Source organism: Oryx dammah, unplaced genomic scaffold (genome assembly GCF_014754425.2).
Source record: "Oryx dammah isolate SB20612 unplaced genomic scaffold, SCBI_Odam_1.1 HiC_scaffold_29, whole genome shotgun sequence".
NCBI lineage: Eukaryota > Metazoa > Chordata > Mammalia > Artiodactyla > Bovidae > Oryx > Oryx dammah.
The window spans coordinates 83,953,969-83,979,836 of NW_024070213.1; the positions used below are offsets into that span (position 1 = coordinate 83,953,969).

At 36.7% G+C, this 25,868-nt stretch overlaps 1 protein-coding gene across 3 annotated transcripts in view; it reads right to left on the reverse strand.

The window, feature by feature from the left end:
* The window catches only part of LOC120857927 (sodium-coupled neutral amino acid transporter 4), a 48,999-nt gene extending 42,052 nt beyond the window's left edge, over positions 1 to 6,947 (reverse strand). For 2 of the 3 annotated variants that reach the window (XM_040233824.1, XM_040233825.1), the window contains exon 1: positions 6,855 to 6,942. The gene's annotated coding sequence lies outside the window, so the exon portion shown is untranslated. Of the gene's footprint in view, positions 1 to 6,854 lie in introns of all 3 variants that reach the window. The other variant, XM_040233823.1, reaches the window with a different exon arrangement.
* Positions 6,948 to 25,868: the final 18,921 nt, after the last annotated feature.

Sequence of the window (25,868 nt, forward strand, 5' to 3'; positions counted from 1 at the left end):
CATCAGGTGGCCAAAGTGTTGGAGTTTCAGTTTCAGCATCAGTCCTTCCAATGAATATTCAGGACTGATTCCCTTCAGGATTAACTGGCTTGATCTCCTTGCAGTCCAAGAGACTCTCAAGAGTCTTCTCCAACACCACAGTTCAAAAACATCAATTATTTGGCACTCAGCTGTCTTTATAGTCCAACTCTCACATCCATACATGACTACTGGAAAAACCATAGCTTTGACTAGAAAAACCTTTGTTGGCAAAGTAACATCTCTGCTTTTTAATATGCTGTCTAAGTTGGTCGTAGCTTTTCTTCCAAGGAACAAACTTCTTTTAATTTCATGGCTGCAGTCACCATCTGCAGTGATTTTGGAGCCGCCGCCCCCCCCCCCCTCCCACTACCCCCCCACCCCCCGCCAAATAATGTCTCTCACTGTTTCCATTAATTCCCCATCTACTTGCCATTAAGTGTTGGGACCGGATGCAATGATCTTAGTTTTTTAAATGCTGAGTTTTATTATTTTACAGATCTCTTGTGACTTTGTTCCTTTAAGAAGGATCATTTCATTTGAAGTTTCTTTGCTTGAATTCCTCAAGGATAGGTCCTAAACTCCCCTTGTTCCAATCTACTCAAGGCTTCATAAACCATGGACTCTCTAAGTCACAGTTCTGGCCAAGGACTTCATTCTGACCTCCAGTTACACGTGTCCAATGATGTATATACGTTTGTGTATCTCAAAGGCAGTTCAAATTCAATGTGCCTAAAATCTAACTTGTGACAGTTCCTCCTTCTTCCAATATTTCCAGTCCAAAGAATGTTGTCACCATTTATCCAGATCTTCACATCAGAAATATCAGTCTTCTAATTTTTTATCCTTAACATTTTTTAACTAAAGTCTAGTTGATTTTACAACAATTAAAGTATTTCTTAAATTAGTCCACTTCCTTCTATTGCTTCCACCATCAGCTTTGTCCAAACTCTCTTACATTGTCAATTGCAACAATCATAACTGATACCTTCATCCTTTCTTGCCTACCCTCCCCCTCCTCATTCATTTTCTACAAACAGGCATATTGATCTTTTAAAAACAAAACTTAGATCATGTCGTTTATTTGCATAAAATCCTCTATTGTCTCCCCTTTACTCTTAGGATAAAATATAAAATTCTCCACATGCCCACAAGTTCCACATGGTCCCTCTACTCCTGATTTCACTCCTTCCACACTCTTCTCGCTTCACTGTTCTAGGTATTCTGGCCTCCTTTCAGTTTCTGGGTTTCCCTGAGCTCTCTACCACCTCAGGCCATTTGTCTGATAAGACAGATTGCATGAAGAAAGGCCCCTAATCCTAATTTTGATCCTGGTCAAAGGATATCTTCTCACCTAATTTGGAACACAGTTTCACAGCTCATATCTTTAGCTCTGAAGATTCTGTTATGATCTATTTTAAGGGAACAACAGCTAAAAGCACAATTTTAAATGAATTAGGACATTATGAGAAATTAGATACACTGAGTCATTTGCCTGATGCACAAAGTAGGCCCTTTGAAGCATTTAGACTATAGCATAATTGCTAAACCTTAACACATGATTAATCAACATGAAAGCATATAAAGATGGTATTTATTTATTTATTCAACAAATACTGAGAATGACCTATAAGCCGGAAACTATGAAAGATAAAGCACGAATAAGACAGAATCCCTATACCTGATGAATTTTGTTTAGTAGAGAAAACAGATTTTTGAACAAGCTCTTATATTGTAATCTTTACTTTTTTCTCTGAATAAATGCTTAAATAAATTAAAAAAAAAAGAAAACACACTAACAAAAAAAAAATAAACAACAAAAAAAAAATAAACTAATCAATGAATCATTCCCTGGGGAGACTAGAAAAGAACAATGCTGTGACTGAAAAATATAGTAACATAATATGTGTGTGTGCTCAGTTGCTCAGTCGTGTCTGACTCTTCACGACCTCACGGACTGCAGCCCAGCAGGCTCCTCTGTCCATGGGAAACTTCAGGCAAGAATATTGGAGTGAGTTGCTATTCCCTTCTCCAGGGGATTTTCCTGACCCAGGGATCAAACCTGGGTCTCCTGCATTGCAGGCAGCTTCTTTACTGTCTGAACCACCAGGGGAGCCCTTTTCATAATATAATATATAATATATTAGTTTTCATGGCCATAGATTCTTCTGCTGCTCCCTATCTCAGTACCCGGCACTTCATAAGAAGTGCTCACAGTGAAACAGAGCAGGACCCGATAGTTCTTGCCCTCCTCCCCTCTGCCTGCCTTCTGCCTGTGGAAAACTTTAGTTAAAGAATAAGTTTAATCAGAGAAGTGAGAAATGCAGAAACTAAGGAAAACAGTCAAAGGAGACCTAATAATAATAATAATAATAATGTAGTCATTAAGCATAGTCAAGGACCTTTAGTTCTTTCTCAAGGGCTACAGATAATATTCTGAGCCATATCTTGTGAGCTGTCTTGCTGCTGCTGCTGCTGCTAAGTCGCTTCAGTCATGTCCGACTCTGTGCGACCCCACAGATGGCCACCCACCAGGCTCCGCAGTCCCTGGGATTCTCCAGGGAAGAACACTGGAGTGGGCTGCCATTTCCTTCTCCAATGCATGAAAGTGAAAAGTGAAAGTGAAGTCACTCAGTAAGTGTCCGAGTCTTTGTGACCCCATGGACTGCAGCCTACCAGGGTCCTCCATCCATGGGATTTTCAGGCAAGAGAGCTGTCTTACAGATACTCAAACATCAGGTGGAAGAATTAACTAAATGATGACTAGACTGTACCCAAGACATGAGCTGCCGCAATTCTGAGAACTGGCCACAAAGAAATGGGAACAAATGGACCCTAGAACTGAAGATTAACTGTACCTAAAACAACCAAGATGAGACTGATCAGACCACCAAGGATCAATTTGAAGATGACTGTCAGAGCTGACTGTGTTGTTTTTGTACATAGCTTTCTCTCTGTGTGTCTATAAAAGCTCTCATCCCCTGCTCTTCAGGGATGGTGGGGGCAGGGGCAGAGATTTGGCCTTTGGACAGATGTCTGCCCTCCCCCACCCCATCCCAGTTGCCAGCATCTGAAATAAAGCAAACTTTCCTTTCCACCAACCTGCCTATTCATTGGCTTTTGGGGGTCAAGCAGCCAGACCCCATACACCTTTCGGTAACAACAGGAGGAATCTGGCTGAACTTCCTGGGTGGTCCAGTGGCTAAGACTCTGTGCTCCCAGTGCAGGGGGGCCTGGGTTCAATCCCTGGTCAGGGAACTGAATCCCACATGCTGCAATCCTGTGTGTCGCAACTAAGACCCAGTGCAGCCAAATAAATAAAATAAATATTAAAAGAAACAGAGGAATTTGGTCATCATTATAGGTACTTCCCCCTCTCTATACTGTGCCCCCTCTCCCATGTTCAATCTATCACCATATCAATCTTTCTGGCAGAGAAAGATTTAAATTTTATTTAAAATTAATTTACTTTTCTCTCCATGACCACTATGTTAATCCAAATGACTACATGTTGAAGGACCTAACATTATTTTTCTCATTACCTTTCAGAATAAAGTCAAATTGCCTAACATGCTATAAGGCTCTATATAGTTTAATTCAGACAGAGCTCTGGAGTCCTGCATTGAATCACATGCCCCCTTACTCACTAGACTCCCTAGACTTCTTTCATTTCTTCATTGCCACCTCGAGACCTTTTTAACCTGCTGTTCCCTCTGCCTGGAATTCCCTTCCCCACATTCTTAACAAAGTGTCTCCCACCGTTAACTAAAAGAACCTGAAAATCTTTAAATGCCACATGGTCAGAGAGGCCCCATGTCTAACTTAGATTCCCCCATGGAACATGGCCTCCTCTTCCTTACAAACTCATCACACTTTGAACTTACATTTTTAGATGTATGACTATTTGATGAATATTAATAACTGTCTCCTCTGCTAGGCAAAAAAAAATTTCATGAAGGTGGGACAAGGTCAGGTTTGTAGACTACACATATTTTCCATTATCTAACACAGTACCTGGTGACATATTCTTCGAAGACCAAGGCAATTTTATATGACCTCCTTTATAAATGCAAGTACAATTCTTATTATAGCTTTATAGGTTAACATTTCAAAGTGAAATAGACATGTTCCCTTCTGGTTCCCAAGAAGAAGAACAGCTTTGCTGTACAAAGAATGTTCAAAATTCTTCTAAAAGAAAAACCAGATTTGATTTGACAGAACTTTCTATAGTCTAGCCTTTCTCGCTAATGAAGTTAGGTTTCTCAGCAATAGAAATTTTGCCGAAACAGACTGGATATTTGAGTCCAGTGATCTTCTGCATTGCCATTTTACTTTATTCATTCATGAAGGTACAAAATCAAAATTTGAAACAAAAGTATTTGGAACACTATCACCATTTAGAAGTCTTTGTTTCATCATACTTATTATGTTATCTGAATGTCCTAAATAGCTGATTCCTTATATTCAACTTTTAGTTATTAAACATTATATATAACATTTCTTTGTAGTATTATTTATAAACATTTATTTTACCTGATAAATGAAAGCACAAAAGGAGCTAAATTTCCCACCATTGCTATTTGTTTTTCATGCCAGTCCAGTTCTGATGAATCTACTCTGAAGTCTAGGTTCAGGTAGCAGATTTTACCCTTCGGTTGGATGAGCAGGAAGTTGCTGATCCTACAGCAACTCACTCCAGTATTCTTGCCTGGGAAATCCCATGGACAGAGGAGCTTGGCAGGTTTCAGTTCATGGGGTCACAAGAGTTGGACCCGACTTAGTGACTAAACCACCACCAACCACAACTTCTAAAAGCCAAATTATCTTGCATCAAAGGAGCTGATTTAAATCCACATCCAAAATATATCTTGGATAAATGAATATAGATTTGACAATGAAATGAATCTAATATTACCTTTATGTAAAATTCTCTTAAACAATTTCCCCAACAATGTCATTCTAATCACATTTGATACTCAGATTACTCATTAGTCTATGGCATGATTTCTCACAGAAATCAGCTTTCATAAAAGCATTCACTGTCAGTCTGAAGTACATCTTACAAAAGAAACTGCCAATAATAGCAAAACTGTATTCACTTGACTTGGGCTTCACTGGTGGCTCAGATGGTAAAGAATCTCCCTGCAAGGCAGGAGACCAGGTTTGATCCCTGGGTCAGGAAGATCTGCTGGAGAAGATAATGGCTATCCACTCCAGTATGCTTGCTTGGAGAATGCCATGGACAGAGGAGCTGCTGGGCTATAGTCATTGGTGTCTCAGAGTCAGACATGACTGAGTGACTAAGCGTGTACACATTCACTTGACAACTTCATATTGCTGGTACTAATATTTTACCATTTTCATTCCCTTCCTCTACTTAGACATAGCTTAGAAATAATATCAAGGGAGAACTGGAAAGTTAAAAGAATTTACCGTATGTTGAGGTCTTGTCCCTTTGTTAAGAATATTACATGCTTGCTAATATAAGAATTAAAGCAGCCTTTTGATGAAGTATAAAGGACTATTCATAAAATCCATATACATTATTTCACTTATAAATTTTCTAGCTCTGCTCTTAGAAAAAGACATAGATTCTCTAGTCATCTTAATGTTAAGAAATACCTTAAATTCCTGCATAAATTTTAGTTCCTATTTTCCCAAACAGTAGTTTGTTTCCAGAAGTGTTCCTCAATATGTAGCATATTTAATACTACACAGTGAACTCCTTATGCTATCCATGTTAATGCATAATATTTAATAATCTGTCATAAATTATGGATATATTAAGTTCTAAATGTCTATATTCTATATAATACATACTGGACCACCTGCAGAGGTACTTTTTTCCTTCTGAAATAAACTGTTTAACTTTTAAAAAATTAACTCATATATTAAAAATAATAGCTTCAGTAACCCCTAAAGCACACTGTATAACATAGTTTAAGAAAAGTCAAGAGTTGAGCTCTCAAAACTAAATGTTATTTAAATGTTACTGATATAATTCTTAGAAGTAGAAAGACTTTCCAGAAAATCCCAAAACACTATCTAAATATAAATCTGAAAAAATGGCAGATGTTGTCTTGTAAAACAAATGGCTATCTTTTCCAAGAAACATACCTAATTTTTTTTTAGTTTGTCAAGAATAAAACTTAGTCAATGAATTGTCCATGAATATGATGTATATCATCATTTAAAATATTTTTTCCCTGAGTTATAAAAGTTTCGTTATCACCTAGACATTTAATTAAAATAATCACCATATGCTCTATAAGAAGCTCAAAATGCATTGAGAATTATCCCACTGTCTGGTAAATACATTTGAGGAGTACAGATCTAATTTTTAGATATCTGATTCCAGCCTTTCTATATCTAAAGCTTTGCTTATATTCTACTAATCTGTCAGTTTCTTCCAGTAAATTTGCTGTAAAAATACTCCTTCACTAAAACGGTTACATAAAAACACAAGCTAAGACACAACATTTTTTTTTTCTTTTGAAAATGACGCCACCCAAACACTTAGCCTTTCACATCTGCTGTAGTGGTATGATGCTCCTTCTTTGAGTAAACTAAGTTTTGGTGGGTGTTTTTGTCTTTAAGATAAAGAAAATCTTTAATAACACTGAGTGTACATCTCAAATGTTATACTTTTTCCTAAGACAAACTGTGTCAACTCTTCATTCCAGAGTCTCCTCCCAGGATCTGGGTAAATAATTTCAATATTTGACATTATATTGAATAGATTTTTTATAAGAAAAGTAATAAATAATCAATACCATAAAAAGAAGAAATGAAGCATTATTTCAACACTGTAAGTTTTCATGTAAAATCAGCTTTACCTTAATTATTTATCCAGTCCTGTGCAGTCTTTCCAGAATTGTGTGGCATAGCAGACCCCTGTTGCAGAGTTGACTTATGTGAAATTTTGGGGACTTAGACAATGATTTAAAGACCAGTGGGAGTGAGCTAGAGAAGCCAATCACCACCAACCCCTCACCCCAACACCTCCCTCTGTCCAACTTGCGTCAGCTCTTAAAAAAATAGAGAAGCTAAATCAGTTTACTGTTTTACACTCAGATTGAACACCAGTTACACCAATTTCTGTTTGCTTTTAGAATTTTGGCTTTTATACAACAAAGTAGTCACTTACTGAAAGCTTTACCTTGACAGGTATCTTTCTGTATCAAGATTCTACAGCTTGGTTGACTGATAAATCTGAAATGTTAATTTTTCTAGAGGTTTATGAACTGAAGTCAAATTAAAGTAATACCATAATAATGGAATCAGACTACTTAATGAATTATTACAATCAGAAAGTGTAGAAAGTATTAAATAGCAGAAGAGTTATTTTCTTTGGAATCGTCAATTTTATTCAGAGGAAATGTTATATTAGAATAACAGACACAACAGCACCAAGTTACTCAAGGTGATGTGAGGCTGGAAAACATAAGCCCTTTCAAGATTCTGCTACCATTTCAAAGGTAATGTGCTGAGTAAGTAAAACATTATTTGGAGTTTTTAGATAATTTCTAAACAGACATTTTCTCCCTTTCAAAAAAATCTACTTGATTTTCCATATATCAGAAGAAGAGTTAAAATGTGTTGGCAAATAATTCATTCTGTTATAAAAATGTATAAAGCAGACAACATTCTAAAAGTTAAGTGAGAAAACAGATTAAAAAATCAGTCCGGAATTAAGAGTTCTTTGCCTTTTTAATATTTATAACATCGATGAGCTCTTCAGTAACCAATCAAAAGAAATGCTAGATGCTAGATTGCAACAGTTGTGTCAATTTCCTATTTCTGGAAAAAAAAAAAAACACAACAACTAAACATTGTTCTTTGAGAAAATCTTGTGTTGATGCAAGAAATTAAACATTAAGTAAACTGTCCAATTATCCATTTTTCTTTTCCTTTGCAAATAGGCTCATTTGGTCTATTAACTTTAACATGGTATGTTTACTTTCATCTGTCTTTTAGTTCTGCTTCTTTATTTTTCAGTTACCTTGTAACTTTGTCCCTGATCAGATGAAAATTATTATGGCCTAGGGGAAAAATGATAACAAATACACTAATTTGTTGTCAACTGAAGCTCCAATACTTTGGCCACCTGATACAAAGAGCTGACTCATTGGGAAAGACCCTGAGACTGGGAAAGATATAAGGCAGAAGGAGAAGGGGACAACAGAGGACGAGATGGTTGGATGATATCACCAACTCAATGGACACGAGTTTGAGCAAACTCCGGGAGATGGTGAAGGATGGAGAAGCCTGATGAGCTACAGTCCATGGGGTTGCAAAGAGTCAGACATGACTGAGCAACTGACCAACAACAACAACACTAATTTAAATTTCAAATAAATTTAAAGAATATTTCTTTTCAAGTTATTTCCATCATTTAACTATTATCTTTCCAACTTAAGATTTTCTTCTGTTTGCAAAGTTATCAGATAAGTATAAAATTAAGAAAGCAAAAACCTGAGCTAATTGTTAGAAAATGAAATATTTGTGTTCTAGCAAAATTTCATGTAATAATACAGTTTCATTTCATAGTATATCTTCATGCAAAATAGGGTGGAGATAAATGAATAAATACCTACAGTTTTACCTCTCAAATTTTAAGTCTTGGCATCCATATAATTCTTATGTTCTTCAAGCTAACTAAGTAATTATAGCAAATGAGCATGCTGGATTAAAATGAAAAGTACACATAAGAGACTTCTATGAAGAGTTTTATATATTTTTAGAACCTACTCTAATTGCAAAATTCTTATCAGAAAACTTTCCTGACATTGACTCAAAAGTCAAATATACATAGATAAAAACTAACTTGACAAAAGTTAGCTAAATTAAAATGACTTAGGAACTTTTTTATTGTGCAATTATTTTCTCCCTAGATATCTGACATATTTGGACATGCAAAGATTAATGAAGAAATGTATGGTTTGGTCTTGACAAAACTCATAGTAACTTTCTTTTTACAAGGAAAATACAGACTTAAGCATTATAGTTTTATGTTCTGAATATTTCTTAAATTATATCATAATGTAATTTCATATACATTTGACAGTAGGTGTATACTCTTTGATTTTTAAAACATGAAAATGCCACATAATCTGATAGGATCTAATTTGGTACAAGCATCCATTTACAAAGAGGTAACGAACCAGAATATGTACAAACTTCTAAAAAATGAATAAAATGAAAAATATGTGGATAGTGAATAATGAAGCAAGTATGAACAATGAAATGACAGATACTATGATCCTTTCCATAAGGAATTCATAGAAGTGCCACCAAGAACAGAGGTGGTTGAGGTGGGAAGTTGGTGAGACTTGGTTGAAGTGGGAAGTTGGTTTGCAAGGTGTAATATATGTCCACTTAAAGAGATACCCAGCTTTCAGATTACAATATGATTAATATTAGCAGAATTATATCATATACTCCAGGACTCTAGAAGATGAAAAGTCCCCAGGGGCTAAGATCATCCAAGACTTGAGGGAGCCTACTAATCTTGAAAAGGGCCTTAAAGTCTGGGTGAGATTCCAATGGGTAGAGATGAAAGGGAGAGGCATTTTGGAGGCAAAGTGTAGAAATGCTAGAAGCATATTCTGGCAACAGTGAAAACTAGTCTGGGTGCAGCAGAGACTTTTCAGAGAAAAACAGATTGGAATGGAATACTTTAGGCTATAAAAGGCATTAAATCTAGAGAACTCAGATTTCTGTGATCAAGATCTCTTAAAAGCTTCTGAAGAAAATCATAGAATCAGCAGGGAAGGATACAGGTGGGATGATAGGGTAGACATGGAGAAGAGTTCAAGAAAGATGCTGAAGAGGCTGACTGATGGCTTGGCTTTGGTGATATTTACCTGTCTGAGAATAATGACAGAAGAGAAGGCAAATGAAAAGGATTTGAAGTGGGGTCAATGGTAGTTTGACTCTTTCTTGTATTACTGTTTCTATTTATCACTTTCACTAGCTCACAACACATGGTGTGAATTTTATGTGATACTTCTATCAGGAATAAGAAACGTGTAATGAAACCTTTATATTTCTTTATATAGAGAAAGAGAATATATAGTGGTAACTCATCTACTTCAGCACCCCATCAATCTGTGGTTCTCATTTTCAAACAGTACAGAGAAGATCCTGGAATATATATCCCAATATGTTATCTAGTAAAAGTACAAACTTTCTGACTCAAACTGATTCAGATCTTACCCATCATTAAATTAGATTTTTTCCCTTGCCTGTATTTAAAAGCACGACTCATCTTGTTTCAAATTTCTACCTTCATCAACATCTTTGAAGGAAAAGTTCCAGCTGGATAAAGTTAAAAATTGGTCAGCAATATATATATATCCTTTAGCCAGACTATCACGGCATTTTGCAATGACATAGGGAAGATAACATCTTGTTCTCATGATTGTACCCAAATTTCTAATTTTAGTCATGGGACAAAATAATACTTGGAAATACAATGTGGTTATAGCCAAACTGGAAGAATATGGGTAGAAACAGTAATGATTAAGAAACAAAATCACCTAATTTTTAATAATTTTGTATTGCCTTTGTATCTGTATTCAAGTGCTTTTCTTTGCTCCTACTTTAATTTCCCTTTAGGTCACCTACCTTTTTCCTTGCTTCTGTTTCTTTTTAACTTTTCTGTGCTACATGGTCTTTTTTTAGTCTATTTTTAATTGGAAGATAATTGCTTTACAGTGCTGTGTTCATTTCTATCTTGCGACAATGTGAATCAGTCGTAAGCATACATATATCCCTCCCTCTTAAACCTCCCTTCCACCCCCTCTATCCTACACCTCTAGGTTGTTGCAGAGCACAGGGTTGAGCTCTCTGGATTGAGCAAGTTCCCACCAACTATTATTTACTCCTTGGAAGAAAAGTTATGACCAACCTAGAGAGCATATTCAAAAGCAGAGACATTACTTTGCTGACTAAGGTCCGTCTAGTCAAGGCTATGGTTTTTCCAGTAGTCATGTATGGATGTGAGAGTTGGACTGTGAAGAAGGCTGAGCGCTGAAGAACTGATGCTTTTGAACTGTGGTGTTGGAGAAGATTCTTGAGAGTCCCTGGGACTGCAAGGAGATCCAACCAGTCCATTCTAAAGAAGATCAGCCCTGGGATTTCTTTGGAAGGAATGATGCTGAAGCTGAAACTCCAGTACTTTGGCCACGTCATGCAAAGAGTTACCTCATTGGAAAAGACTCTGATGCTGGGAGGGATTGGGGGCAGGAGAAGAAGGGGACGACCGAGGATGAGATGGCTGGATGGTATCACTGACTCAGTGGGCATGAGTCTGAGTGAACTCTGGGAGTTGGTGATGGACAGGGAGGCCTGGCGTGCTGCGATTCATGGGGTCACAAAGAGTCGGACATGACTGAGCGACTGAACTGAACTGAACTGAATATATGTTTCAAAGTCATTCTCTCAATTGCTATACCGTCTTTACGAGGCCTTATTCTTCAATAAGTTATCTTTTACAATTTCTAGGTTTTAGATTTGTGAACCCAAAATTGAATACAGTTGATCAGTTGCCAAGATTATAGATCTATCCTCATCCTACAATATTACTGCTTCCAAATACAGACAATATGTGAATTAATCCAACTATTTTTTTATAGTATTGTAGGTAATCATCTACAATGACCAAGCCATTTCTAGAAATGGAAGATGCTATCATAACTGCAATTAGAAACAAGACTTTGATTACTTCTTTTTAACTTAGGATTTATTCTCTGGCTTTTGGGTTTCCGGCTTCCAGGGACAAAGAGCATTTGTGATCTTTACTGATGTCACTCTTTGGCCCTCCAAATTCTTCATCTTATCTGTCTTAGTATGAATACATTGTTTAAAAAACAAGAAAAACCATATAGAAACATTGCAGAATTCTTCCTAAATCATTCAAATCACAGAATTCGTGTTATCCTGGAGGTGATCTGAGCATGTAGGTCCTTTGATTCAACTGTAGAGAGAGGGAAGCATAGATGTGCTATAGGTCTCTCTCTTCATAGTTATGAAATTATTAATCTCAACTTACAGAAGAAAATAAGGACTACAAGAAAAAAAATGTAAATGTGACCCTCAAAAACCACATACCAAATTAACTGTAAACATAGAAATACAAATGAATAATTTTCTAATTCCTCTTCAGCAGAGGATTCAAAAATACTTTTTAAATTTTTTAAAAATCCAAAAGCAGATTTCTGAACTGTCATACATTTTTCAATGTTCCTATTTCACAAAATAACACCTCAACACACATATAATACAAGTGACTTTATGAAGAGCCTTATTTGATGATACCTTCTAAAAGTCTAAATTTGGGACCCTCTCAAATATGAGTTCTCAAAAGGCTGCCCAGCCTGGCCCCAAGGAGAGGCTCTGCTTTTCTGTTCAGAAAAATAAAAATAAAAAATTCCCTGACCAAGAGAAGGGCAATGACCCACATGTGCTGAGGAAATTGCTTGATGGATGGCGTCCCCCTTTCTTGAATCCAGCCTAAATCACCTTTATAGTTATACAATGGAGCATTCTGGAAATGTTTGAATAGTCACCGTGTTGCAAAATTAGCAAACAAGGTTGGGGCAGGTTGACAAATTTACTGACTTAGCCACAGACCTAAATAGAAAATTCCTTTAGCCTCAGCTGATTAAAAAAAAAAAAAAAAAAAAACTAGTTAGAAGACAGCTCATGTTGTTCATGTTTTGTTTTCTGTGTTTTGCCTTTCAAGCAACTAAGATCCTTCTGGTCCATTTCATTTCTCGATCCCACATTGAAACGATGCAAAGAAAAGCGTATCTCAAGTTCGTTCTAGGCTTCTGCCTGAGCGGCTACACCAAGGTGAAGAAAGATAACAAGATCTGTGGGGCTTGTGGATAACTTATAACTTAAATAATGTACTGAAATTTTAAATGTTAATTGTTGTTGTTTAGTTACCAAGTTGTGAACGTGAACTGCAGCATGCCAGGTTTCCATGTCCATCACCATTTTTTCCTAGAGTTTGTCCAAGTTCACGTCCATTGAGTCAGTGATGCCATCCAACCATCTCATCCTCTGTTGCCCCCTTCTCCTCTTGCCCTCAATCTTTCCTTGCATCAGGGTCTTTTCCAATGAGTTGGCTCTTCACATCAGATGGCCAAAGTATTGGAGCTTCAGCTTCAGCACCAGTCCCTTGCTTTATATGATTCCTATCATGTAAAATGCCTGCTTGAGAAAACCGCACTTCTAGGAAATAATGATTAAATTATAACAGCACTTCCTAAATAAACCACCTTGATAATTTATGTTTTTCACATAAAATGCAGTATTAACATTGTGCTAAGTTGAGTTGACTACCTTTCTAACAAACAGCAATTAATGTTTTAAAAACGACATGCTATTCGGGCATAGCACATTAATTTTCATTGCTCTCTCCCTTCCCTTTCCTGTCAAAGCAAATTCCCTTCCAAAACAATTTCTGTGCATTTGGATTTTGTAATTTCATCAGTGATTGGACTTTGTAATCCTGGCGTCATCTTGCCTGGATTGGACAACCAACAGTTTCTTAAGCTGGGACCCAATAGGCTGCCAGGCTAGACTGGGAGGAGATAGACAGCAAAGGAGACCAAAAAATCACCCAGCAGATTTTTAAAGGGAAGGGGCTCTCCAAAAAGGGGATGACACAAATCCATCCTGTACGAGAATCAGCATCCCTAATAACAAAAGATAGGCTCAAGCTGGCCTCTCCAGAATTTTGAAACCAGGCAAGCAAGTCTACCCTAAGGTGTTCTTCAAAGGAATTTGAGCTGAGTGAGACTTATACTGGTGATGTTGACATTTCTTAATGGACTTTTCTGGGAATGCAGATGATTTCCTGAGTCAGATCTCAGTAAGCGAGGGGGCAGCTCTCTCTCTGCTGAGCAGTAAGCAACCCCCAAGGCCAGGTCATGGTGAGGTCAGAGCTCTTTGCAGCATGTTGACAGATGTACTGTCCTCTGCTACATGGGTTAGCAGGAAGCCAGCATGGCAAGATTCACTGAACTACTTGTACTTTATGGGTTTTATGAGTTAGGAATTATACTTCCTGGAGGGCTGGTTAACACCAGACTTTCTTTAAATATAGGAAAGCTGACTCAGAAAAAGTAACTGTTTTGACCTCATTCAGCAGGACAGCAGTTGAGAGGGACATTTGGGCAGATGGTATACTTAGGAGGTTTGGGGATAAATTCAAGTATGTCTAGACAGCCAAGTTAGATTAGTTGTAAATAATTTCTTTTGTATGTTTACCTTAACAGGTTTGTTTACCTATGAACAGGCTATGCCTAGGTATTGCATAAATGTTGAATGAGTGAAAGTCTTTATTAAAGGTGCTGTCTCAATGTGTGCATCCAAAACAATTCTTTAGAACTTATTTAAGGGGTGCAACAAGAAACATTATAATTATTCTAATTGAGCATCATGCCACATATTAAAATGGAGTAGTTCCTTCTTGTGCTCAAAGACAATTATGAGATGGTATGGTGAATGTCCATACTACATGCAAGGAGCCATTATCCTTTTATAGAGAGCTGGATTCCTGGAATATTAAGCAGTAATCACCAATCATGTGTACAAAGAATACTCAAATAATAATAAGGGCATGAGAAAATTATAATTATAATAAATTTTGAAAAGCAAGATGCAAACTCTAACAATAATATGTTCCCAGTGTTGCCCATATCAGAATATAAAGAGTGTTTATTTCCAGATTGTGAAAATGTTGATAATCTTTATTTTCTCATCTATATTTTCCCATAAACTAAAGAGTATGGATTACTTTTACTATGAAAAAAATAATAAATACTATTAAAATACTAGGTTTTGTAAAAATTGTTAATCAATCCCAGACATTAGCCACAAACTAAATCTCTATTTTTAGTGAGAATATTTTGGATGCTTGACCAGAAACAATCAACTCTCTTAAAAAAAAAAAACTTCAGTTCTGAATGGGCATTTGAGTTATTTAAGGTATAGATAATTTTATCCATGTCCAGTTTATTCTGGAGGGATGGATTGTTTTTCTTCCCAATCGGCAAGAGGTATTGTAATAACTCTCAAAGTATTATTGAGAAAAATAGAGATATTTAAATATATTTGGAGCCTCAATGTTTTCTCATTGAGAACTGAGATAGTCAGTTTCTGTTACAGCCCAGTAAGCAGTCATCTTCATTTATTCATTCAATAAGTATTATTGAACACCTATGTGCCAGGCTTTAAGGTAGGGGCTAAGGCAAGATAGACAAAAATAGAAGACCTAGTCTGTGTTCTCAAGAAGCCCTGGTCTCTCCAGGGAATCCGCTATGTAGGTCAGGATGCTATAATGAGGTATGTGAAATGCCCAGGGGAATGAGGAGCGGGGGTCAGAGAAATGCAGCACCCAACTCAGCTTGAAAAGGACAGAGAAGACTTATCGGAGAGGTGAAGCTGGGCTTAGACTGAAAGAATAAACAGGAGCTGGCTAGGATCAATGGCGTGGGGAGCAGACTGCAGGTAGAGAGACAGCACAAGAAAAAGCAAGAAGGTAAGAAGCAGCTCCCAGCTGTCTGGTGTTCCTGAAATGTTAAAAAAAAAAAAACTTGACTGGCAAAGTCACTGGTGGGATCACAGGGGTTTAAGGCTCCTTGTTTTTTCTCTGTTCTGTTCGGTTCAGATGAGTTCATTTAAAAAGACTGGCCCAGCAATGCCACATAGAGCGCACAATTTCAGATATATGAAGAAAATGTGCTTTGTCTGGAATGGTGATAGTTTAAGGCTACTGCAAACAGTAATAACCACCAGGGTTCAGTTCAGTTCAGTTCAGTCCCTCAGTTGTGTCTGACTCTTTGCGATCCCATGAATCGAAGCACACCAGGCCTCCCTGTCCATCACCAACTCCCGGAGTTCACTCAGACTCACATCCATCGAGTCAGTGATGCCATCCAGCCATCTCATCCTCGGTCGTCCCCTTCTCTTCCTGTCCCCAATCCCTCCCAGCATCAGAGTCTTTTCCAGTGAGTCAACTCTTCGTATGAGGTGGCCAAAGTACTGGAGTTTCAGCTTTAGCATCATTCCTCCAAAGAAATCCCAGGGCTGATCTCCTTTAAAATGGACTGGTTGGATCTCCTTATAGTCCAAGGGACTCTCAAGAGTCTTCTCCAACAACACAGTTCAAAAGCATCAGTTTTTCGGCGCTCAGCTTGCTTCACAGTCCAACTCTCACATCCATACGTGACCACTGGAAAAACCATAGCCTTGACTAGATGGACCTTAGTCGGCAAAGTAATGTCTCTGCTTTTCAATATGCTATCTAGGTTGGTCATAACTTTTCTTCCAAGGAGTAAGCGTCTTTTAATTTCATGCTGCAATCACCATCTGCAGTGATTTTGGAGCCCAAAAAAATAAAGTCTGACACTGTTTCCACTGTTTCTACATCTATTTCCCATGGAGTGATGGGACCAGATGCCATGATCTTCGTTTTCTGAATGTTGAGCTTTAAGCCAACTTTTTCACTCTCCTCTTTTACTTTTATCAAGAGGCTTTTTAGTCCCTCTTCACTTTCTGCCATAAGGATGGTGTCATCTGCATATCTGAGGTTATTGATATTTCTCCTGGCAATCTTGATTCCAGCTTGTGCTTCTTCCAGTCTAGCGTTTCTCATCATGTACTCTGCATATAAGTTAAATAAGTAGGGTGACAATATACAGCCTTGACGTACTCCTTTTCCTATTTGGAACCAGTCTGTTGTTCCATGTCCAGTTCTAACTGTTGCTTCCTGGCCTGCATACAGATTTCTCAAGAGGCAGGTCAGGTGGTCTGGTATTCCCATCTCTTTCAGAATTTCCCACAGTTTATTGTGATCCACACAGTCAAAGGCTTTCCTGCATTGTGTTTAGGTGAGCTGGGGTCACTGCTTTGTGTTTGCACCATCAGGGTTGTTGTATTATAATTTTCCTAAGAACAGAAAAATTCACGTTCATGAGGCATTTTGCTTAAAATGATGTAAATATATAATTTGTTGTTGAGTCACCAAGTTGTATCCAACTTTTCACAACCCCGTGGACTGTAGCATGCCAGGCTTCTCTGTCCCTCACCATCTCCTGGAGTTTGTCCAAGTTCATGTCCATTGAGTTGATGATGCCATCCAACCATCTCATCCTCTGTGGTCCCCTTCTCCTCCTGCCTTCAATCTTTCCCAGCTTCAGGGTCTTTTCAAATGAGTCAGTTCTTCTCATCAGGTGGCCAAATAACTGGAGATTCTGCTTCAGCATCAGTCCTTCCAATGAATATTCAGGGTTGATTTCCTTTAAGATTGACTGGTTTGACCTCCTTGCAGTTCAAGAGACTCTCAAGGATCTTCTCCAACACCACAGTACAAAAGTATCAGTTCTTCAGTGCTCTGCCTTCTTTATGGCCCACCTCTCACATAACTATCGTAATTATAAGACTTACAGGAATTGAATTTTTAACTATAGAAATCTTGACCCTTTCTTTAGTTATTCCTAGATATTTGAAGATTATATTTTAAGTTGTATCTCAGGTTCAACCTATTTAAACTTCTTTCTTTTTTCCTTTTTCAAAGTTTTTATTAATTTAATTGCAAAAAATGTATGTCAGTCATGGTAAAGATGGTATATTTTCGAAAGCTATCAAAATAGAGAGAATTTTGTATCAAAGATGGCGAGAAAGCAGACATAAACTTTTTAATATGGATAAAATTATGGCAAATTGTATTGGTCAAAAAGAATTCCTACCATCTTTTAAATATTAAAACAGCAGGAAAGTATTATTAATGTGTTTTTGTACTGTCCTGGTAAACTTTCCTTAATTATTTTAAAAATACATCTAAGTGAGGATTGATAACCAAGTAAATTATATATGAGTAATGTACTTAGTAATATTAATGTCCTAACTTTCAAGTGTCTACAGTCTCTAATTCTTTTTTTTTATAGTATCTAGTGTAGTGTAATAAATAACAATTGGAAGACTGATACTTGCTTTTTAATGATGGGTGATCTGATTTTTACATGCACATAAGACAATCATGGTAAGGCAAATAATTTTGCTTGTGGCCTTTTTTCAATTTTAAAAGACTGATGACATTTCCTTTGAAACTTATGACTTTTAACAGCTTTTTCAGAGGAAGCCTCAGAGGAGTTCACATTTTCTGTCTTGAAACTGTCTCTATTCATCCCTTCTAATCTTTGACAGCCAAAGAATTTGAATGGCTAAACAAGGTCTCTCTCTCTTTTGTTATGCTAACACTTTCCATTGCACTTGATTCTAAAGATTTGGGGTCCAGGTCTAAATCCATCATTTACTAGCTGTGGAACTATCAACTCAGTAAACTCTGTGGGCCTTCGTTTTCTCATTTACAAAGAGTATATAATTCCTGAGGTGACAACAAGACCACCGGAAGAAGTAAATGAAATTCACCCATTCATCTATTGAGGATCCACTGTGTGATGGAAAAACACTTATAAACATGACTATCATTCATACTGGCAAAACAGTTATTTTTTTCTTCCCATAGAGTCCCTTTTGCCACCGTTTGAACCACAAAACTTAGAAATGTAAATAGATGGTAACTATATTTATATAACTGTCAAAGAAATAGCAAAGTGGTTTTCCACTAGAGACTCTTTGGTCGTAAAATTCTGATCGTTGACATAAACTTCCTATCTTAAATATTTAGATTTAAATAACTCATCAAAATTTTAGCAAGCTAAAAGATGAATAACAGAATGAATTGTCTTTAATCTTTTTTTTTCCTTTCCTTTTCCTGTTTTCTATCAGTCAATTAGCAATCACTCAATTAGGGTGTAAACACTGAACACCTCCTATAACCGGGCCCATCAGTGTCTCCCTGTCTTTAGTCTCCCCTTCTACTTCTAAACATCTGGCTGTTTTTTCTGACAAACCCCAAGTCACAAAAATGACTGGAGAGCTTCACAGTTGGGTTGAAATATACAAGAGTTTGGTGGCTATCTATATATATCTTTTAAATTGTATATCTATATATATCTTTTAAATTATATATTCTACATTACATATACGAAAGATCTGTATGTACGTTTACATTTATATCTATTAGGATTCACAGTGCTTTTTTCCCCTTTTTAAACAAACTGAGCTTTTGTCCTTTGGTTCATATGCTAGGGCACTATAAGCGCAATTGTTGCTTTCTCCCTGTAATTCCCAATTCTTCTATCAAACATGGAGCTGCCCTGTGAAATGGAGAGCACACGGACTCTGGAGTCCAAATTCAAGGATTCAGATCTAAACCCTATCCTGCTGCCTACTAGTTGAAGGCCTTTACAAAGCAGAGTTAATCCCTCCCTCCTCTGTGCTGTCTCTGCTTTCTAGAAGCGTTGCTACCATGCCAACATGCTCTCTTAGTATATTTGTCTACACTGCGTCTCATTTAGTGTAGTTGAATCTAGTACAGGTTCTGGACTTTGACTGCCTAAACTTAAATCTGCCTCTTGTCACTTCATAATCGTCTGACTTTGGGCAAGTTGTTTTTTTATCTCCATGTCTCAGTTTCCTCTTTTGTAAAAAGGAGATAATAATGCCTCCCTCCCCCTGCTGTTGTGGAGATTAACTAAGTCCCTATTTGTAGAACATTTAGAAGGGTTTCTGACACATAATAAATATTATGTATTTGTTATATGTGTATGCTTAAGGAATTGTCTCTAACTTCGAAAGCTAATATGGTACTTATTTTCTTTGTTGAAAAGTAAATAAAAGAATTTAAATATTCTAGAACTCAGTCTTTAAAATTGTGCTTAATAAGAATCATTATGACTGTGAGGATGAAATGAGATAATGGATATTTAAGCATTATAGAGATAAAAAGTATTTTTGTGGCTGTTTGATTATAAGGGCAATGTGACATTAGCAAAATCATTCGTAGAATTAAATTGGTTGCAACACCTTTTGGTTTGGAAGTGTATTGTCACTGTTCATTAGAGTATTATTTCATCTGTTAAACTATTGATTAGTGCTGTTGAAAAGCTAGAAAACGGCAGGTTTTGACCCTGACCCGTGGAATCTCAGAAAGCAGCCTCATAATAAGATACTGTTTGCAATACATGTTTTTGTTTAACATTAACCAACCTGTGAAGCTGAACAGTACACGGTACATATTTACCTCTGAATGTGTCCTCAAGACACAGTGTTTAAACATGCAAATGTGCTGGTAGATCTAGGGAGATTTGATTTGGCTTGCTTTGGATTTTTTTTTTTTTCCTATAAGATTGACAAAACACGAAGACCCCAAAATGTACCAAGACACATGTTTCAGATGCCACAATAAATGACTGACCTTTTGCTTACACTATGGGATTTGAGATTGCTGGCTTTCTTGTACTAATTCTCAAATTGTCCACCCACATAGGTTTGTCTAATCAGAACCTGTTGATTCAAAGGTAAGACCTTTTTAATCATTATGAATCAGTATCTGGATAAGCTGGCAACATGAATGGATGCCTGGCTCTCTTTGAGGCAGCTTCTTGATCAAAGAAGGACCCCACAACTTCCATTTCCTTATCTCTTAAATGCAGGGAAGTCTTATAAGCATGCACATATGCTACTTCTCACTAATTTCCAGTTAACTTGTATAAGACTGCTTAGAATTTGAGTTGCAGTTTAAATGACTAGCACGTCAAATTTTTTATTTTTTATTGCCTCCAGGTCAATTTATTCTCGGAAATTTAGAGATAAGGAATCATATATGCAGGTGTTTTCAAACAGAAAGCTTTATAGAAACAAAAAAACAACATTAAAAATCTTTAGTATTCTTAGCAAACATTCTTATGCTTTTTGGGAAACAGGCCATTTTTTCCTAGGTGGTACGGGTAGAAATGGTAATAAACACAATGCTGGTAAAAGTTGGTGTTATCCATCCTGATATTTTACTTTCTTTCCATCTTTTCCTCTTTCAAACAGTTGGTCTTCCAGTTGCTGACATAATGAACTGTTCTCACATGAGTGTACTCGTACTGACATCAAGCCCTGTCTTTCTCCTAAACAGAATAATGTTGAAGTATATTTATTATATCAATAATGTCTCGAGACTTAATACTTATTTAGACTACTAAGACTCATGGTCTCAACAAAGCTGTTTAATTTTCAGAAGATAAATTTAGTTGCTTTTTAAATCTGCCCATTTGGTGGTAGGATAACAATAACTAGTCTGTTGTATTGCTCATTGTCCAATGTGTCACCACGTAGACTGGTGTTCCTGGGGCAATTGTTAAGTAAACAAGATTTTTATCACTCCCACGCCCGATTATGAAAAGCATCAACAGGAGCAAGAACTACAATATGAAACAGAAAAAAATGAGACTGCAGTGAGTTGTTGAAAATATCCCCCAAAGACTTTTCTCAGTGTTTTGGGTCATGTTTTTGTCATAGGAAATACAGCTTACATATTTCTTTTATATCTGGTATAGATAGTATTTACCGCACTAATATTAGGATTTAGAAGTATGTGGCAAAGAGATGAAACACATGTTTAGATGTCTTCTCACTCCAGCTAGAATGAAAAATGTGAGACTCTGTTTATTTTTTTTCTAGGATTTTAGCAAATAAAAGTGTTCAGTTTCCATATGCATTGTCACCAAGTTTAGACCTACCCATGAGGAATGTCTAGGTGTATGTACAAGTCATTTTCAAAGTGTAGAAACAGATGTGGTCATATGGCCTCCTGAGTTTCCACCACAAATGCTTAAGTAACTATTTTCTTTCAAAGCAGATTTGGTGGGGGAGGGTTGGGGGGGGTGGAATGACTTTTCAGAGATTCTATTTATAAAAAGTTAAAAAGCACCTATGTATAGCTCTATGGATCAAATGGAAATGGTCTTTGTTTTGTATCTTGAATAGACTGGTAAATTAAGACATTTTATTTTCTATTATATTGCGTTTTCCTTCTTTTTTGTTCTTATTTTTGCATGGAACACAGTAACTTTGGGTGTTCATCTGAAGGACTGATGTTGAAGCTGAAACTCCAATACTTTGGTCACCTGATGTGAAGAGCTGACTCATTTGAAAAGACCCTGATGCTGGGAAAGATTGAGGGCAGGAGGAGAAGGGGACCACAGAGGATGAGATGGTTGGATGGCATCATCGACTTGATGGACATGGGTTTGGGTGGACTCTGGGGGTTGGTGATGGACAGGGAGGCCTGGTGTGCTGTGGTTCATGTGGTTCGCAAAGAGTCAGACACAACTGAGCAACTGAACTGAACTGAACACAGTAACTTATTAAAGAAGGCATATGCATTTGTTATTTACTTTTCCACAAGTGGGATCATTCACGTACAGAATTTAGAACAGAGCTTAGGATATAGCAATATAGATACAGATATGTGCTGTGCTGTGCTAAGTCACTTCAGTCGTGTTGACTTTTTGTGACCCTATGGACCACAGACTGCCAGGCTACTCTGCCCATTGGATTTTCCAGGCAAGAATATTGGAGTGGGTTGCCACGCCCTCCTCCAGGGGATCTTCCCGACCCAGAGATTGAACCCTCAGCTTCTTATATGTTGGGCAATTTGGAGGCAGATTCTTTACCACTAGTGCCACCTGTATAGAAGTAAACAAATATTAGTTGTTGCTGTTGGTTGTATATTTTCAAGTACATGAACTATATGAAGTAGCCTAGGAATTTAATGTTTTCATGAGAACCCTCTTAAACAGTAGATTATTTTTGACTCAGAAGAGCGATTATCATCTACTAACTAAGTGAAGTCACTCAGTCATGTCCAACTCTTTGCGACCCCACAGACTGTAGCCCATCAGGCTCTTCCATAAACATTTCATTCTGTATTCTTGGCTGAAAATCAGGTGGCAAATTTAATTCCTGGGCCTACTAGAAAACATTCCAGGAATAGCCTCCAAACTTTTGTTATTTGCAATATTCACAGATCCCCAGGAGAAATAACTTCCTTTCGTGGGCTTCTTTGACATAATAGCACTGAAACATGTATATTACCATATGTGAAACAGATCACCAGTCCAGGTTCGACACATGAGACAGGGCACTCAGGGCCGGTGCACTGGGATGACTCTGAGGGATGGGATGGGGACGGAGGTGGGAGGGGGGTTCAGGATGGGGGACGCATATACACCCATGGCTGATTCATGTCAATGTATGGCAAAAACCACCACAATATTGTAAAGTAATTAGCCTCCAATTAAATTAGTTAATTAAAAATAAAAGTCAGCCTTTTAAGCATTAGCATTCATTGCCTTGTGTTAACTTGCCTTGGAGTTAACATTTCAAACATAGGAAACCCTGAAAATATATATATTCATAACAGAAATACTGACATGCTCTTGATGCTTCCAGCTACCTCTGCCTGCTGTGATGTCTGTTTACTCTGGTCTGGTATTTATTAAAATATACAAATTTGCCATAGCAACCATTGCAACACAAAGCCTATATGCTTTTCTAAGATAAGGAGAACCTTTTTTTTTTTTAAAGAAACATACAAAAATATGCTAGTTGTCCAAGTACAGATTAGATATCCTTCAAAATGGAAATGTGTATAGAAATAACATTTTTATATGGAACCATAAAAATATTTTTAAATACTTAGACTGTTTCTAAGTACCTATTATTGCTACCACTATTTTTTTTTAAAGAAATCTGAAAGTTGTGGTGTATTTGGATATATAACAGTGAATCTGGCAAAGAAGACAGACACAGCAGTGTAAGAATTTGAGTTAATGGCTATCATTTTACAAAAAATACATGATTTGTAAATATAATGCCTTATTTTTATTTTCCATGACATTTGACATTTTGTTTTCAAGTTTATTTGTTAAAAGTGAACATTGTAGAACCTGAAAAAACCCACTCTATATCTTTTTAAAGAAGTAAAAAACATTCCTTCTCTTTTTATGCTGAAAAAGTGATTTGTGCTTTATTGTCAGGCGAGCAGGTGACTGGGTCTTTCTTTGGCCTCAATATTCGGTATATTTGTTGGCTTAAATCCCATGAAATCTGAAGCCCAACACATTTGACTATTTCCATGTTTTCCCTATTCAAAAGTGGGTTGCCTCCATCTATTTTTCTTACTTAATTTTGGTAGAGCATAAAGGAATAAAAAAAATGTATTCGCATAGGTTATTGAATCATTTTTCTAATTTTTTAATAAAACAATAAATCTAGAAACTGAGGACATATATCTATATTAGTTTTATTGAAATAATTGCAAAGAGACACAAGTTAGCTTTTTATTTCAATTCTGATCAAAATTCTTAAAAATTAAGTAGGTAGAAAGCAATAGCTCAGAGGGATTGAGGAATCTGGGTAGAGAATAACCTCTCACCAGCTGAGACCATTAAACTTCTGAAAAGTCCATGAAAGGAGAATTCCAGGTTGCGTAATTCAGTATCTTAAGGGAAGATATGTTTTACAGGGTTAGGGCCAAGCCTGAGTGAATTCACAAAATACTTTTACACTCATATAAGTAAAAATATCACCAATGATATTATTACATATTTTAAATTGATGATGATAAATACAGTTAAATTCCAACTTTTCACCTTTTGCCCATGAAAATGTCCCTAGAATTGTAAATTTTGCTGTTGCATAGCAGATTATAACAAAAAGTTAAATTTACCCTGGTGGCTCAGTATTAAAGAATCTGCCTGCCAGTGCAAGAGATGCAGGTTTGATCCCTGGGTCTGGAAAATCCCCTGGAGTAGGAAATGGCAATCACTCCAGTTTTCTTGCCTGAGAAATCCAATGAACTGAGGAGCCTAGAGGGTTATAGCCCATGGGGTCAAAAAGAGTCAGACACGACTTAGCGACTAAACAACAAAATTACTTAATGAGATAATAGAAACTTACTATGAATAGAAGCTAAATGTCCTTTGAAAAGTATTTTCTAGTATATATGGCTAATGTAAGCATAAGGTGTTAATTCTCTTACCTTTTCAACAAATAGAACAAAGGGAAATCAAAGTAAAGTTAAACGTTGATAGGTTTTGGGAAAGTTTTGTTTTGACCTTCACCTTGGAAAATAAAACCTGAATTCTCATCTGGCATAATAGCAGGGAAAGCTTATGAGTATGACTGTCATAATCCATCTGAGCATCTTCTCTTAAGTGATAATCAAAGGGTTTGGGTCATTCCTCTTCGGGGAGTCTTTTGTCAACTATTGGTAGACTATAGGGGCCTGTTGATGGGTTCTGCCACACTGGAGTGTTAAAGAAGGCAGCTTAGTCAAATCGCAAAACGAATGAATCACCTCTGCGCGGAGTCACATTTTTAATCACTCCAACCCCATTTCTCCATTTTATTTAAATATTATTTAATATTGATTTTTTCACTTGAAAACTAACTTGTTTTTGGACAAACCAAAGTGCATTGTTCCTTAGACATGATGTTTTTAAATTGGAGGATAACTGCTTTACAATGCTGTGCTGTTTTCTTCTGTGCAACAATGTGAATCAGTCATAAGTATATTTATGTGAATCAGCCATAAGTATATTTATATATCCCCCCTTTTGAACCTATACCCCTGTCCCACCCCTGTAGGTCTAGACGATTTTTTAAGTGTCCTTAGCAATAAAGTTTACCAAAATAGAATGTTTCATTACATAACTTAGCTTATATACTGTATTTCATTTTTATTTCTTATTAGGGAATATTTCAAAGTTATACAAATGTTGGTGGAATAATATGCGGAAACCTTACATATGCACTATCAGCTTCAACAATTATCAGCCATGGTTAATCTCATTACATGTAAACAACCACTCCATTATTTTAAGACAAATCCCAAATATGTTAACTTCCAAGTAAATATATCTTTGTATATCAGT